The following is a 17,043-nucleotide window of genomic DNA, read 5'->3' as shown; positions in this document are numbered from 1 at the left end:
CCGAAGGTGTTATCAGTAAATTGGTAGTAAGATGCGGATTTGGTTTGGAAGCAAGGACAGGATCCTCCTGGGGAAAAAAGGACGCAGATAGTTCGGACCACAAGGTGGCAGTACAATTTGACAATTTTCATGGGGAAGAGGGAAAATAGCCCACTAGAGGAGACTGGTGGTAGAGATGCAATAAAGCAAGCATTTCAAGTCAGTGGAGTTAGCTGATTACTGCTGTAGAAGGATGATAAGAGATCCAAGGCTGTTGCCAAGCAGTTACTGCCTATGCCTGCGAGCCACAGAGTCTCAGTGGTACTTATAAAGAGGCCTTTATCAGCCATTGTTGTGTGTCAGATACAGGTGAAAGGCAGCAGAAAATCTGTTACCCTTGCAATTTCCAGAGACATCTGACTACTCAGCCAAAGGAGTTAGGCTAAGGTCAGGGTGCTGTGGGAAAACCCTGAGATCCCAAAAACAGGAAGGAGGACTTCTGAATGTATGCCACTGAAGATGTTAATTCTCTTAAGCCCACCTCCTCTGCCCAGTTATTGGAAGCCACTGTGCTTGAAGATGCTGCAGGAATTTCTTCCCTGCAAGGGAATGGGTGCCTCCACCCCTATCCCGCAGGAGTTTCCCATCTCTTCTTCTGACTCCTAGGCCAATAATTAGGATTAAATCCTATTGTAACAGAGGTGGTGATGTGCTGGCCAGGGGGGTAATGCTTAGCTGGCAAAATCCAAGAGGCCATAATTTCCACTGTGATCAGTATGGGTGGAGGAGCAGCCAAGGGAACTTGACTCACAAGTAGTTGTGCAGAAAGTAAATAGAGGATTGAGGCTTTTTAGATGCAAAATAGACTGCCAGCCAACTAGGGAGTCCCTTACATCAATAATGAAGAGAAAGCAAGAATAGCAGGAGACCAAGGGTTTTCTCTCCAGTAAAAAATCACAATCCCTGAGTTTCAGTTCCCAGACCTAAACCAGTTTTTAGATCTGAAACCCATCGACTGAGAATGTGGCTTGATTTCTTGTTGGAAAGACCCTCTAACTCCATGGAAAGTATAAACTATCATGATTCCTCCTGTCTTTCCCTAAAGAAAGCTATAGCCAGTTCACTCAAGTGTCTGTACACTGGCAGAAGGGAACTGACAATATATTTTGAGGACAATTGACACAAATTCTGGGTTGATTTTGATACTCATCAGCAGTCTTGTTGGACTTGAGCCTAAGAGAAACAGGTAATAAATTGGCTCTTGGCTAAAGTTTGGCTCACAGTTGCCTCCTGAGTCTATAGATACCTCCAGTGATCATTTCCCCAGTTCTCTACTGAATACCTGGAATTGATACACAGTTGGAGTAATCCCACATTGATTCCTGACCTGTGGAGTAAAAGCTATCCTAGTAGAAAAAAACAAAAGTAAACCCCTGAATGACACCATTTCACCCACTGGCCAAGACAGTAAATCAAAAACACCATGTACAGTGATAGATGGTAGCTACACTTGTGTGAGCATAGCACGACACATAGGGTTGTTGAATCACGGTGTTGTACACCTGAAACTAATATAATATTCTGTTGTCAAGTATACTCAAAAACAAAAAAACAACCATAGCTTGGGGAAAGGAGGTAGTGGAAATTATTACCACTGTTAAAATGCAGGGGTGGTGGTCTCCATCATATTTTTGTTTAATTTGTCAGTCTGGTCCCTGCAGAAAACAGATGGAACTTGATAAATGATCAGACTAATGCTGCCTTATCTAACAATACAGTTCACCCTTGAAGAGCATGGGGGTGAGGGATGCTGAACCCCCCCCTTCATGGTTAGAAATCCACGTATTTTGTATGTTATTTGTGTTACATACTGTATTCTTCCGATAAAGTAAGCTAGAGAAAAAAAATTAAGAAAAATCACAAGATAGGGGTGCCTGGGTGGCACAGCGGTTGAGCGTCTGCCTTCGGCTCAGGGCGTGATCCCGGCGTTATGGGATCGAGCCCCACATCAGGGTCTTCTGCTATGAGCCTGCTTCTCCCTCTCCCACTCCCCCTGCTTGTGTTCCCTCTCTCGCTGGTTGTCTCTATCTCTGTCGAATAAATAAATAAAATCTTTAAAAAAAGAAAAATCACAAGATAGAGAAGATACATTTACACTACCATACATATATTTATTGAAAAAACTCTGCATTATCGGTGGTCCTGAGAAGTTCAAACTTATGTTGTTCAAGGGTCAACTGTATACCTAATTCAAATCAATGTGTCAGATGTAGTATCATTGATGGAAGTGATTACTAAAATCTCAAGCACATGGTATGTGGCCACTGATTTGGGGAATATAATATTTTCCATTTACATCAGTAATAGTTTTCATCCATGTTCACATTCCCTGACACTGCTAATTCCCTGTGCAGTAGGAACAGGCAAAAGTAAAGCACAATACACACCAGAGGAATCTCTTATTTCCTCAAAGTGCCTCTTGCTGTCTTCTAATGGCAAAGTTTAGCATCACTCTCTCTTGTAATAGATAAAATATTTAGAATTCAATCCATTATTGCAGAACAGGTATTGAATAGTGAATTCAAATCTGAGAGGCAATAAATAACCTGGCCTTCTGGCCTTCTGGTTATGGACCTGAAAAGTACTGACGCATTGGAGAAAAGGAGGTCTGGGGTAGAGGCATGTGGGTACTCCCACATATGGGAGTAGGTACAAAGTGTTAATATTTTCGTATCACATATTCTTACCACTAGAAAACATTCATTACAAGAAAGGCACTAAAAACCAAGTTGTCCCAGGAGTGTCGTGATGGGCCTATAAATGACATGGCCATGGTAGCTATGTATAGGCCTAATACGTACATTTCCACTTACTGAAGCAAATACAGTTACTGCTGCCTCTAAATGTCAAACTTGTCAAAGGCAGAGAGACCAGTATTAAGCTCCAATTTAGCCCTTTTTTTTTTTTTTTTTAGAAAATCAACTTGGTCACAAGTTGATAGTGTCAGAACTTCTTCCATTCTGGAAAGACCAGAGGTTTGTTCTATTAACTTTGTTCAATTATTTGTTCACCTTTCCTATCAGCAGAGCCTTAGCTGGCATGACTGTATATGGGATTACTGATATAACCAGTAATATAAGGGAATCCATAGGCATAGACTCCCACATTGCATAGCATCTGACCAAGGCAACCACTTCATAGTGAAAAAGGTGTGGTTGATTTCCAATGATTGTTTCTCAAAACGTGTCACTTAGCCTCATAGAACTCTTGAACAGCTTTCTAAACGTGAAACTGAATCACCAGATTGAAGGAGGTATTCTAAAGTAATGCGATAATTTCTGTGATGATTAATTTTATGTGCCAACTTGACTGGGCTATAAGATACCCATAGGTGGTAAAACATTATTCCTAGGTATCTGAATAGAACAAAAATGTTGAGGAACGATGAATTTGCTCTCTGCCTGAGCTGAACGCACTCATCTTTTCCTGCCTTTGGACATCAGTAATCCTTGTTCTTAAGGACTCAGATAAAGGGCTTACAACATCAGCACCTGATTCTCAGGTCTTTAGACTCATCAGACACTGATTGTACCACCAGCTTTCCTGGTTCTCCAGCTTGCAGATGGCTGACCATGGGACTTCTTGGCCCCCATAACCACATGGGACAATTCTAAAATAGAGCTCATATGTATCTCAGGGCGCCTGGGTGGCTTAGTCGCGTAACTGTCTGCGTTCGGCTTAGGTCATGATCCCAGAGTCCTGGGTTTGAGCCCCATGTTGGGCTCCCAGCTCAGCAGGAAGCCTCTTCTCCCTCTCTGGTGTTTCCCCTGTTTGTGCTCTCTGTCAAATAAATAAATAAAATCTTTAAAAAATTTCATATGTATGTATATATTTATCTTATTGGTTTGGTTTCTGTGGAGAACCTTGACAAATACAACATCGTTAGGATGAAATATGCTTTTTAATCCAGAATTCCTAATGTGTCACTAATAGTAAGGACAATAGAATGGGAATATAGGGGTGGAAGTAGGAGTGGCCATGCTGACCTTTTCTCCCAATGCCCAACTGAGGGACTTCTTGGCTTCCGACCCACATTCTGGGATCTTTGCATAGGAGGTCATGCATGTTTTCCAAAGGAGGCAGCTCTTCTCAGAAGAAACAGCAAATTTCTAACTTTCTAACTAAAATACAAGGACAACTGCTACCAGGACACTTTTAACTTTTTGTATCGGTGACAAAACAACAACAACAACAACAAAAGGGTCACTATGTACTCTGATTAGCAGTAAGAATTGGGAGTGTTTTTACCCAAGGGAGGCGGGGGGGAGGGAATATGGGTGGAACATATGTCATATACACTTGAGTGTGTCCCATTGTAACTGTGAATGGACATGTCCAACAATGCCGGAATAAGAAAAGTTTGATTACTAAGAGTTCTGGCACTTCAGGATAAAGTTTTGGTCACACCATCAGGAAGCCATGGAGACCGTCCAGGTAATAGCTGAATAGGAGGGGGATTTAGAATAAACAATAGATGTCAAGGGTTAGGACTTCAACATATTTTCTTCTTATTGTGGTAAAAACCACATAACTTAAAATCTGGCCTCTCAACAAATTCTTAGTAGACAGTATTGTTAACCAGAAGCACCATGTCATATATAGATCTCCAGAGCATTTTTATTTTGCATGACAGAAATTCTGTATCCACTGAGCAGCAACTCATTTAACTCTGCCCCCAGCCCCTGGCAACCACCACCACCATTCTACTTTATGCTTCCGAGTTTGACTATTGTTGAAACCTGATATATAACTGGAGTCATGTAGCATACGTCCTCTGTGACTTGCTCATTTCAGTCAGCATAATGTGCTCAAGGTTGATCCATGTTGTAGCATGAGACAGGATTTCTTCCTATTTTATAGCTAAATAATACTCCATTATATGTATATACCACATTTTNTTTTTTTTTTTTTTTTTAGAAAATCAACTTGGTCACAAGTTGATAGTGTCAGAACTTCTTCCATTCTGGAAAGACCAGAGGTTTGTTCTATTAACTTTGTTCAATTATTTGTTCACCTTTCCTATCAGCAGAGCCTTAGCTGGCATGACTGTATATGGGATTACTGATATAACCAGTAATATAAGGGAATCCATAGGCATAGACTCCCACATTGCATAGCATCTGACCAAGGCAACCACTTCATAGTGAAAAAGGTGTGGTTGATTTCCAATGATTGTTTCTCAAAACGTGTCACTTAGCCTCATAGAACTCTTGAACAGCTTTCTAAACGTGAAACTGAATCACCAGATTGAAGGAGGTATTCTAAAGTAATGCGATAATTTCTGTGATGATTAATTTTATGTGCCAACTTGACTGGGCTATAAGATACCCATAGGTGGTAAAACATTATTCCTAGGTATCTGAATAGAACAAAAATGTTGAGGAACGATGAATTTGCTCTCTGCCTGAGCTGAACGCACTCATCTTTTCCTGCCTTTGGACATCAGTAATCCTTGTTCTTAAGGACTCAGATAAAGGGCTTACAACATCAGCACCTGATTCTCAGGTCTTTAGACTCATCAGACACTGATTGTACCACCAGCTTTCCTGGTTCTCCAGCTTGCAGATGGCTGACCATGGGACTTCTTGGCCCCCATAACCACATGGGACAATTCTAAAATAGAGCTCATATGTATCTCAGGGCGCCTGGGTGGCTTAGTCGCGTAACTGTCTGCGTTCGGCTTAGGTCATGATCCCAGAGTCCTGGGTTTGAGCCCCATGTTGGGCTCCCAGCTCAGCAGGAAGCCTCTTCTCCCTCTCTGGTGTTTCCCCTGTTTGTGCTCTCTGTCAAATAAATAAATAAAATCTTTAAAAAATTTCATATGTATGTATATATTTATCTTATTGGTTTGGTTTCTGTGGAGAACCTTGACAAATACAACATCGTTAGGATGAAATATGCTTTTTAATCCAGAATTCCTAATGTGTCACTAATAGTAAGGACAATAGAATGGGAATATAGGGGTGGAAGTAGGAGTGGCCATGCTGACCTTTTCTCCCAATGCCCAACTGAGGGACTTCTTGGCTTCCGACCCACATTCTGGGATCTTTGCATAGGAGGTCATGCATGTTTTCCAAAGGAGGCAGCTCTTCTCAGAAGAAACAGCAAATTTCTAACTTTCTAACTAAAATACAAGGACAACTGCTACCAGGACACTTTTAACTTTTTGTATCGGTGACAAAACAACAACAACAACAACAAAAGGGTCACTATGTACTCTGATTAGCAGTAAGAATTGGGAGTGTTTTTACCCAAGGGAGGCGGGGGGGAGGGAATATGGGTGGAACATATGTCATATACACTTGAGTGTGTCCCATTGTAACTGTGAATGGACATGTCCAACAATGCCGGAATAAGAAAAGTTTGATTACTAAGAGTTCTGGCACTTCAGGATAAAGTTTTGGTCACACCATCAGGAAGCCATGGAGACCGTCCAGGTAATAGCTGAATAGGAGGGGGATTTAGAATAAACAATAGATGTCAAGGGTTAGGACTTCAACATATTTTCTTCTTATTGTGGTAAAAACCACATAACTTAAAATCTGGCCTCTCAACAAATTCTTAGTAGACAGTATTGTTAACCAGAAGCACCATGTCATATATAGATCTCCAGAGCATTTTTATTTTGCATGACAGAAATTCTGTATCCACTGAGCAGCAACTCATTTAACTCTGCCCCCAGCCCCTGGCAACCACCACCACCATTCTACTTTATGCTTCCGAGTTTGACTATTGTTGAAACCTGATATATAACTGGAGTCATGTAGCATACGTCCTCTGTGACTTGCTCATTTCAGTCAGCATAATGTGCTCAAGGTTGATCCATGTTGTAGCATGAGACAGGATTTCTTCCTATTTTATAGCTAAATAATACTCCATTATATGTATATACCACATTTTTTAATCCATTAATCTGTTGACAGACATGTAGGTTGTATCATTACTTTACTCTTACAAATGTTGCTGCAATGAAAATGAAATGCAAATATTTATTTGAGATCCTGATTTCAATTATTTTGAATAAATACTTGGAAAGGGTATGGCTGGGCCATATAGTTGTTCAATTTTTAATCTGAGGAAATCCCACAGTTTTCCACAGCAGCTGCACCACTTTACATTCCTACCAACAGTGTAATAGGGTTCAAATTTCTCCACATCCTCATCACCACTAGCTATTTTCCAGGGGTTTTTTGTTTTGTTTTGTTTTTGTTTTTGTTTTTTTGTCATCCAAACACATGTAAAGTAATGTGGTTTTGATTTACATTTCTCTGATGATTACTGATGTTGAACATCACCATTTTGCTACTGAGTTATGGAGATTCTTATAAATTTTAGATATCAATCCTTTCTCTCTCTCTCTTTCTTTCTTTTTCTTTTTTCTTATTTCTTCCTTTCTGTTTTTTTCTGTGCAGAAGCTTGTGAGTTTAATATAGTCTCATTTGTTTCTTTTTGCTTTAGTTGACTGGGCTTTTGGTGTCATAGCCATGACTGCTATTATGAAGTTTTTCCTTATGTTAGGAGGCTGCAATTTCAAGTCTTGCAATTAAGTATTTGTGGATATCCAATTTTCCAAACACTATTTGTTGATGACACTACCTTTACAACAATGGGTGTTCTTGACTCCTTTTCCAAAGATTAGTTGACTGTATAAATGTGAGATGACTTCTGGGCTTTCTCTTCTGTATTGTTGGTTTCTGTGTCTGTCTTTATGCCGGTACCATACTGTTCAAATGCTGGAGCTTTTTAGTGTTTTCAAATCAGGAAGCATGAGGCCTCGTGCTTTGTTCCTATTTCTCAAGATTGTTTTGGCTCCTAAATGTCACTTTTGATTCCATATGAATTTTAGGATTGTTTTTTCATTTTTGTAAAAAAAAAATAGCATGAGAATTTTGATAGGAATTGTGTTGACTCTGTAGATCACTTTGGGTAGTATGGATATTTTAACAATATTAAAATTTCAAATCCATGAGCATGAAATGCCTTTCCATTCATTTTTGCCTAAACTTCTTTCAGCAATGTTTTCTAGTTTAAGTGTGCAAGTCTGTCACCTTATTGGTTAAGCTTATTCTTAAGTATTTCATTCTTTTTGATGCCATTGTAAATGAGATTTTTTCTTATTTTCCTTTTTTGATTGTTGATTGTATGTAAAAACACAACTGGTTTTTGTATGTTGGTTTTGTATCCTACAACTTGGATGCATATGCTTATTAGTTCTACCAGTTTTTTTTTTTTTTGAATCTTTAGGGTTTTCTATAGACCATATTATCTGTAAACAGAAACAATTTTACTTCTTCCTGTCTGATTTTTATGCTTTCTATTTCTTTTTCTTGCCTAATTTCTCTGGTTAGGAATTCCAGTACAAGGTTGAATATAATTGGCAAGAATGGGCATCCTTATCTGATTTCTGATCTCAGAGGAAAAGTTTTCAACTTTTCACTTATAGGTATGATGTTAGGTGTGGGCTTGTCATATTTGGCCTTTATTATGTTGAGGTATGTTCTCTCTATACCCACTTTGTTGAGTTTTTATAAAAAATGGCTGTTGAATTTTGTCAAGTGCTTTTTCTGCCTCTATTGAGATGGTCATATGATTTTTATTATTCATTTTGTTAATGTGGTGTATGGCATTGATTGATTTGTGGATGTTGAACATCCTTACATCCCTGGAATAAATTCCACTTGATCATAGTGTATGATCCTTTTAATGTATTGTTGAATTTGGTTTGATAACATTTTGTTGAGGGTTTTGCATCTATATCTGGGATATTGACCTATAATTTTATTTTCTTGGCGTGTTCTCATCTGATTTTGTTATTAGGATAATGTGGGTCTCATAAAATGCATTTGGAAATGTTTTGTCCCCTTCTATTTTTTGGAAGAATTTGAGAAATATAGTTTTTAATTGTTCTTTGAATGATTAGTAGAATTTATCAGAAAAGCCATCTGTCCTGGACCTTTGCTGGGAGGATTTTAATACTGATTCAATCTCCTTAGTAGTATTTGGTGCATTCAGATTTTCTGTTTCTTCATGATTCAGTCTTGGAAGTTTGTAGCTTCTAGGAACTTATCCATTTCTTCTAGGTTGTTCAATTTTTGGCATATGATTGTTTATGGTAGTATCTTATGATCCTTTGTATTTCTGTGGTACCAGTTTTAACCTCTCCTCTTTGCTTTATGATTTTATTTATTTGAGTCATTTCTATTTTTCTTGGTAAGTCTTGCAAAAGCTTTGTCTGTAAACTCTTTTCAAAGAACCAGCTCTTGCATTCGTTGATATTTTCTACACCTTTTTTAGTCTCTACATCATTTTTTTTTTCTATTCTAATCTTTACAACTTACTTCCTTCTACCAACTTTGGGCTTAATTTATCCTTTATTTTCTTTATGTGTTAAGTTAGGTTGTTTAGTTGATATTTTTCTTGTTTCTTGAGGTAGGCATTTATTGCTATGAACTTCCCCCTTGCAACTGCTTTTGCTGCATCCATAAGTTTTGAAACATTGTAGCTCCCTTTTCATTTATCTTGCAATATTTTTTATTTCAGTTTTGATTTCTTTGGTGACTTTTTTGAGGTTCTTTTATACTCTAGATAAGTGTCCTATGTCAGATATTCAGTCTGAAACTCTTTTCTCCCAGTCTGAATTTTAATTTTTTTAGTCCTCTCAACAGGGTTTCTCACAAAGTGTGTATTTTAAAATTTAATAAAGTCAAATCTATTTTCCCTCTTATGTGTTGTGGTTTTGGTATTAAAACTAAGAACTTTTTGACTAGGCCTAGATCACAAATATTTTCTCCTAAGTTTTTCTTCAAAAGTTTTCTAGTTTTACATTTTTCACTTAAGCCTTGTGTCAAATTTTATCTAATTTTGTATAATGTATGAGATATCAGTCCAGGTTCATTCTTTTGCCTTTGGATGCTTAATTGCAGTGGCACCATTTATTTAAAAGGCTATAATTTTTTCCGTTCAATTGCTTTAGAAACATTATTAAAAACCAGTTGGGCATATTCATGTAGATTTATTTCTAAGATCTCTAATCCATTCAGCTGTTCTAGTAGCTATCCCCCAGCCAGTATTATACTGTCTTGATAACTATAGTTATGTAGGAAGACAACATCAAGTACAATGTTCATTTTACTCATCTTTTTCAAGATTGTTTTGACTATTCTTGATCCTTGGCATTTTCACGTACATTTTATAATTAGCTTGTCTATGTCTACAAAAACAGTTGCTCCAATTTTAATAAGAATTGTGTCAAAATTTACCTCTTTACTATGTTAAATGTTCCAACTCACGAACACATCTTTCCATTTATTTAGTTTTCTTTGATTTATTTAAATTTTCTGCATATAGATGCCAAAGAGTATGTTAATTTTCCTAGAAATTATAAACTGAAATTCATTTTAATATCTATTTTCACACAGTTGTTGGTAGTAGAAATGCAATTAAGTTTGTGTGTTGATTTCTTATTATTGCAAACTTTCTGAACTTGTTAGTTTGAACAGATTTTGAGGGGGAAATGTCCAAACTTAAGGGAAATAAAAAAGAGAAAACCTTTGGGATAAGGAACTTTTTGAAGATCTCCTTATCTAACACTAGAAATGCAACACATACAAAAATAATAAATTATATTTCATCCAAATGTAAAAGTTTTATTTTGTGGAAGATCTCAATAGGAGGATAAACATACACACACACACACGCACAGATCTTCTACTTACTGTCAGAAAGAGGAATTAAGAAAACAATTCCATTGCAGTGGTATCATTAGAATAAAATACCCTGGAATGCATTTAACCAAGGAGGTAAAAGACCTATACTCTGAAAACCATAAGACATTAAAGAAAGAAATTAAAGAGAACACACACACAAAAAAGGAAAAGACACAAAAGACACATCCTTTGTTTCCTTTTTATTCTTTCTTTCTTCCCCAGTAATTTGATGATTTCTTGTAGTGATCTGTTTCAACTACTTTCTCTAAGCCAACCCGACAAGAAATATTATAGGTAAGTCTTTCAGTGGAAAGGAGAGACCAAAGTGACAAAGACAAGAAAATCTCCAGAAATAATGACAAAACAAGAATGAAATGGCAACAAATACCTATCTATTAATAGTTACTTTGAATGTAAATAGACTAAACTCTCCAATCAGAAGATATAGGGTGTCAGGATGGATTAAAAAACAAGACCCATCTATATGCTATCTATAAGATTCATTTTTGACCTAAAGACACCTGAAGATTGAAAGTAAGAGGGTGGAGAAACATTTATCACACAAATTGATGTCAAAAGAAAAGTCTATCCTTATATAGACTTTAAAACAAACACAGTAACAAGAGACAAAGAAGGACACCATATAACCATAAAGCAGATAATCCAACATGAAGATATATCAATTGTAAGTATTTATGCTCCCAACATGGGAGCACACCCAAATATATAAAACAACTAAGAACAAACACAAAGGAACTCATTGAATGTAGTACAATAACAGTAGGGGACTTTAACACCCCACTTACATCAATGGATAGATCATCTTAGCACAAAATAAACAAAAAATGGCTTCAAATTACACACTGGAAAAATGGACTTAACAGATATATTCAGAACATTCCTCCCTAAAACAGAAGAATATAAATTCTTTTCAAGTGGACATGGAACATTCTCCAAAACACATCACATATTAAAAGTCATGAAACAGGTCTCAGCAAATGCAAAAGGATTGGAGTCATACCATGCACCTTTTCTGACTACCATGCTATGAAACTAGTAGCCAACCAAAGAAAAAATTTGGAAAGACTACAAATACATGGAGGTTAAACAACATACTGTTAAACAATGAATAAAAAAAAATACATGGAAACAAATGAAAATGAAAACACCATTGTCCAAAACCTTTGAGATGCAGCAAAATGGTCCTAAGAGGGATAGCAATACAGGCCTACCTCAAAAGGCAAGAAAAATCTGAAATTAACAAACTAGCCTTACACTTAAAGGAGCTAGCCTAAAGCCAGCAGAGGGAAGAAAATAATAGTTAGAACAGAAAAAATGATATAGAAACTAAAGAAAACAATAGAACAGTTCAGTGAAACCTGAAGGTGGTCTTTGGAAAAAAATTAATACAATTGATATACCTCTTGCCAGGCTTATCAAAAAGAAAAGATAGGTGCCTGGGTGGCTCAGGCAGTTAAGTGTCTGACTCTTGGTTTTAGCTCAGGTCGTGATCTCAGGAGCATGAGATTAAGCCCTGCATTGGGCTCTGCACTCAGTGTGGAGTCTGCCTGGGACTTTATCCCTCTCCTCTGCCCCTCCTAACCCTGTGTTCTTTCTCTCTCTCTCTCTTGCTCTCCAATAAATAATCTTAAAAAAAAGAAAGAAAAGAGAAAGACCCCAAATATACATAATCACAAATGAGAGAAGAGAAATAACAGCCAACACCACAGAAATACAAAGATAAGAGAATATTTTTTAAAATAGTATTTAGTTATTTAATTTGGAGAGAGAGAGTGTATGAGCTGGGGAAGGGGTAGAGAGAGAGGGAAAGAATCTCAAGCCGACTCCACCCTGAACACAGAACCTGACAGGGTGCTCAATCTCCCTACCCTGAGATCATGACCTGAGCTAAAACCAAGAGTCAGACACTTAACAGACTGAGCCACCCAGGTTCCCCCAATGACAAGAGAATATTATGAAAAACTATATGCCAACAAATTGGACAACCTGGAGGAAATGGATGAATTCCTAGAAACATATAAACTAACAAAAATGAAACAGGAAGAGATAGAAAACTTGAACAGACCAATAACCAGGAAAAAAATTGAATCAGTAATCGAAAACCTCCCAACAAATATAAAAGTCTAAGGCCAGACAGCTTCACAGGGGAATTCTACCACACATTTAAAGAAGAGTTGATTCTTCTCAAACAATTCCAAAAAATAGAAGAGGAAGGAAAACTTCCCACTTCCTGTTATGAGGCTAGCAGAATACCCTGATTACTAAACCAGACAAAGACTCCACTAAAAAAGAGAACTACATGCCAAGACCCCTGATGAAAATGGATGCAAAAACAATACATTAAAAAACCATTCGCCATGATCGAGTAGGAATTATTCCTGGGCTGCAAGGGTGGTTTAATATTCACAAATCAATTAATGTGAAATACCACATTAATAAAAGAAAGACCAAAAACCGTATGATCCTCTCAACAGATAAAGAAAAAGCATTTGATAAAGTACAATATCCATGCATGAAGAAAATCCTCAACAAAGTAGATTTAGAGGGAACATACCTCAACACAATAAAGGCCATCTATGAAAAACCCACAGCTAATATCATCCTTAATGAGATATTAAGAAACCGAGAGCTTTTCCTCGATAGTCAGGAACAAGACAAGAATGTCCTCTCTCACTACTGTTATTTAACATAGAACTGGAAGTCCTGGCCTCAGCAATCAAAAAACAAAAAGTAAAAGACATCCAAGTCAGCAGGGAAGAAGTAAAACTTTCACTATTCCCAGATGACATGAAACTATATGTAGAGAATCCTAAGGATTCCATCAAAAATTGCTAGAACTGATAAATGAATTCCGTAAAGTTGTAAAATACAAAATCAACATACAGAAATTGGTTGCATTTCTATACATCAATAATGAAGAAGCAGAAAAAGAAAATAAAGAATTAGTCCCATTTACAATTGTACCAAGAACCATAAGGTATCTAGGAATAAACCCAACCAAAGAGGTGAAAGACCTATACTCTTAAAGCTGTAAAACACTGATAAAAGAAATTGAAAATGTCACAAAGGAATGGGAAGATATTCCTTGTTCATGGACTGAAAGAACAAATATTATTAAAATGTCTATATTACCCAAAGCAACCTACACATTTATTGCAATACAAACAGCATTTTTCACAGAGCCAGAACAAACAATCCTGAAATTTATATGGAACTACAAAAGCCCCCAAATACCCAAAGCAATACTGAAAAAGAAAAACAAAACAATCGTGATACCACGATTCTGGACTTCAAGTTATATCACAAATCTGTAGTCATCAAGAGTGTATGGTACTTGCACAAAAATAGACACATAGATTAATGAACAGAATAGAAAACCGAGAAATTAAACCACAACTATATGGTAAATTCATCTTCAACCAAGCAAGAAAGAACATCTAGTGGAAAAAGACAGCCTCTTCAACAAATGCTATTGGGAAAACAGGACAGCAACATGTAAAAGAATGAAACGGGACTACTTTCTTTTACCACACACAGAAATAAATTCAAAATGGACTAAGTTCCTAAATGAGACACAGGAAACCATTAAAATCCTAGAGAAGAACACAGACAGTCACTTCTTTGACATTGGGCATAGCGACATCTTTCTAGATATGTTTCCTGAGGCAAGGGAAACAAAAACAAAAATAAACTAAAGGGACTACATCAAAATAAAAAGCTTCTGCACAGTGAAAGAAACAACCAACAAAACTAAAAGGCAACCTATGGAATGGGAGAAGATATTTGCTAATGACACAGCTGATAAAGGATTAGTATCCAAATATGTAAATTATGCAACTCAACACCCCCAAAATGAAGGATCCAATTAAAAAATGGGCAGAAGGCATGAATAGACATTTTTCCAAAGAAGACATCCAGATGGCCAACAGATACATGAGAGATGCTCAACATCAGAGATCATTAGGGAAATGCAAAGCAAAACTCCAATGAGAGAGTGCCTCACACCAGTCAGAACTTCAAAAATCAACAGTACAAGAAACAATAGGTGTTTCCTATGCAAGGTTGTGAAGAAAGTGGAGCAAGGGTGTGGAGAAAGTAAACCTTCTTGCATTGCTGGTGGGATTGCAAACTGGTGCAGCCACTATGGAAAACAGTATGGAGGTTCCTCCAAAAGTGAAAAAATAGAAGTACCTCATGATCCAGAAATTACATACTAGGTATTTACCCAAAGAATACAAAAATAGGGCTTATACTGTGCATGTAAAAAATACTTGTTGAATTAAATTCAAATGTTGTGAATGCCTGTAAATTATGATGCCCAGCAAAAAAAAAAAAAAAAAAAAAANCCTTGTCAGTTTTTGCCATTCTAACTGGTGTAAGGTGGTATCTCAGTGTGGTTTTGATTTAAATTTCCCTGATGGCTAATGATTTTAACATTTTTTCATGTGTCTGTTAGCCATTTGTATGTCATCATTGGAAAAGTGTCTGTTCATATCTTCTGCCCATTTTTTTGATTAGATTATTTGTTTCTCGTGAATTGAGTTTGAGAAGTTCTTTGTAGATCTTGGATACCAGTCTTTTATCTGTAGTGTCATTTGCAAATATATTGTCCCATTCCGTGGGCTGCCTCTTAGTTTTTTGACTGTTTCCTTGGCTCTGCAGAAGCTTTTTATCTTGATGAAGTCCCACAAGTTCAACATTTTTTCATAAGGAAAAATTTAAGAGTTATGCTTAACACTAGAAGCTAACACATGTTAACCTTTCCCACATTTACCTCAAATCCTCTGCTTTAAAGAAATCATGTAGTAATGTTAAAGGTGGAGTCCCATTGATTTTCCTTGTCAGTGTCATTTTATTCTTTTTTCAGAAGCAACTGTATCATGAATTTGATGTGTATACAAGCCGTGCTTTTTATATTACAAGTGTATATGTATTTGTAAATACTATATAGTGCCATTTGGTTGCTTTTTAAATGTATGTAAATTATATCACTGCATGTAACATCTTGGGACTCATTTTTTTAGACTCAAGATTATGTTTTCAATGTCTGTTCTTGTTAATACTATAAATTTATTTAATTCATTTTAGCTGCTATTTGTATTCCATTTACCAATAATGTGTTTATTTCTTTGCCCATTAGTTGACAGTTGAGTTATTATAATAATACTTTAGTGAACAGATACAGGTATTCTTGTGTGCATATGCAAGATACATATACTTTCTGGGTATTGTATAGAAAGGCTATATGTCTAGCAGTGGAATTGTTGGGTCTTAGGAGAAGTGCATTTTCAAGTTCATTAGGTATTGCCAAATTACTCTGTAAGGTGATTACGTCAGTGTGCCCTTTCAGATGGTCCGAGACATCTATTTCTTCAACAGGCTAAAATTTATTATGGTCAAGTTCTTGGTAGTCTGAAAGTAGAATACAATTTAATTTGTATTCCCTTATTGCTGTTGAGATTGAGAATTTTTTCATTTGGGTCTCCTCTTCTGTCAATTATCCATTGTCAGTGACCTACTTGTAGATGTTCTTTATACATTGTGGATACTAACACTTTGTTTATAATGGGGTTTTGGATTTTCTAAAGGTGTTTTTAATTTAATGTCAGCTTTATGAATATTTCCTTCCTTGTGTCTGTTTTTATTTGTACTTTAAGAAATATACCCCTGCTTTTCTGTTTAAATAGCTTTATATAGCTATCATATTATTTAGATTTTTGCATCTGTTTGTTTGTAATTTTTTGCATTGCATTTTTCTGGTTTTGGTATCAAGAATATCATATTCTTATAATATGAGTTAGCTTTTCGTCTTTTGAATTTTTGAAAAGATGTTTATATAATCTACATAAAGTAGGATCCATTCCTTGATGATAAAGCCATTTAGTCATAGGAACTTCATGTGTTTATTGAGGGTGGAAGGTATACAAGAAGTAATGAAATTTTAACTAATGATTCATTTTCTATAATGATTAAATTTTTCTAGAAATTTTTCATTTTATCTAAATGCAAATGTATTGGCATAAAATTATTCCAAATAGTTTCATATGATTTTAAAATGTTTATACACTAATTTCTGCTCTTAGTTTTACCACCTTCTCCAACGTTCTTTATAGTTATTTTGTTCTTTTTCAAGAAACCTTAATTGGAATGTTTACCAATATTTTAACTCTTAGTTTAATCATGCCTTTAAAGCTTGTAAATATTCTCTTTATGCAGCATTTCAACTCCATAACAATAATTTTTATTTGTAATACTTTTTATTATAAATATTTGGTAA

Source organism: Ailuropoda melanoleuca, chromosome 18, assembly GCF_002007445.2.
Source record: "Ailuropoda melanoleuca isolate Jingjing chromosome 18, ASM200744v2, whole genome shotgun sequence".
In the NCBI taxonomy this organism is placed as follows: Eukaryota; Metazoa; Chordata; class Mammalia; order Carnivora; family Ursidae; genus Ailuropoda; species Ailuropoda melanoleuca.
Note: the sequence above shows the minus strand (reverse complement) of the source record.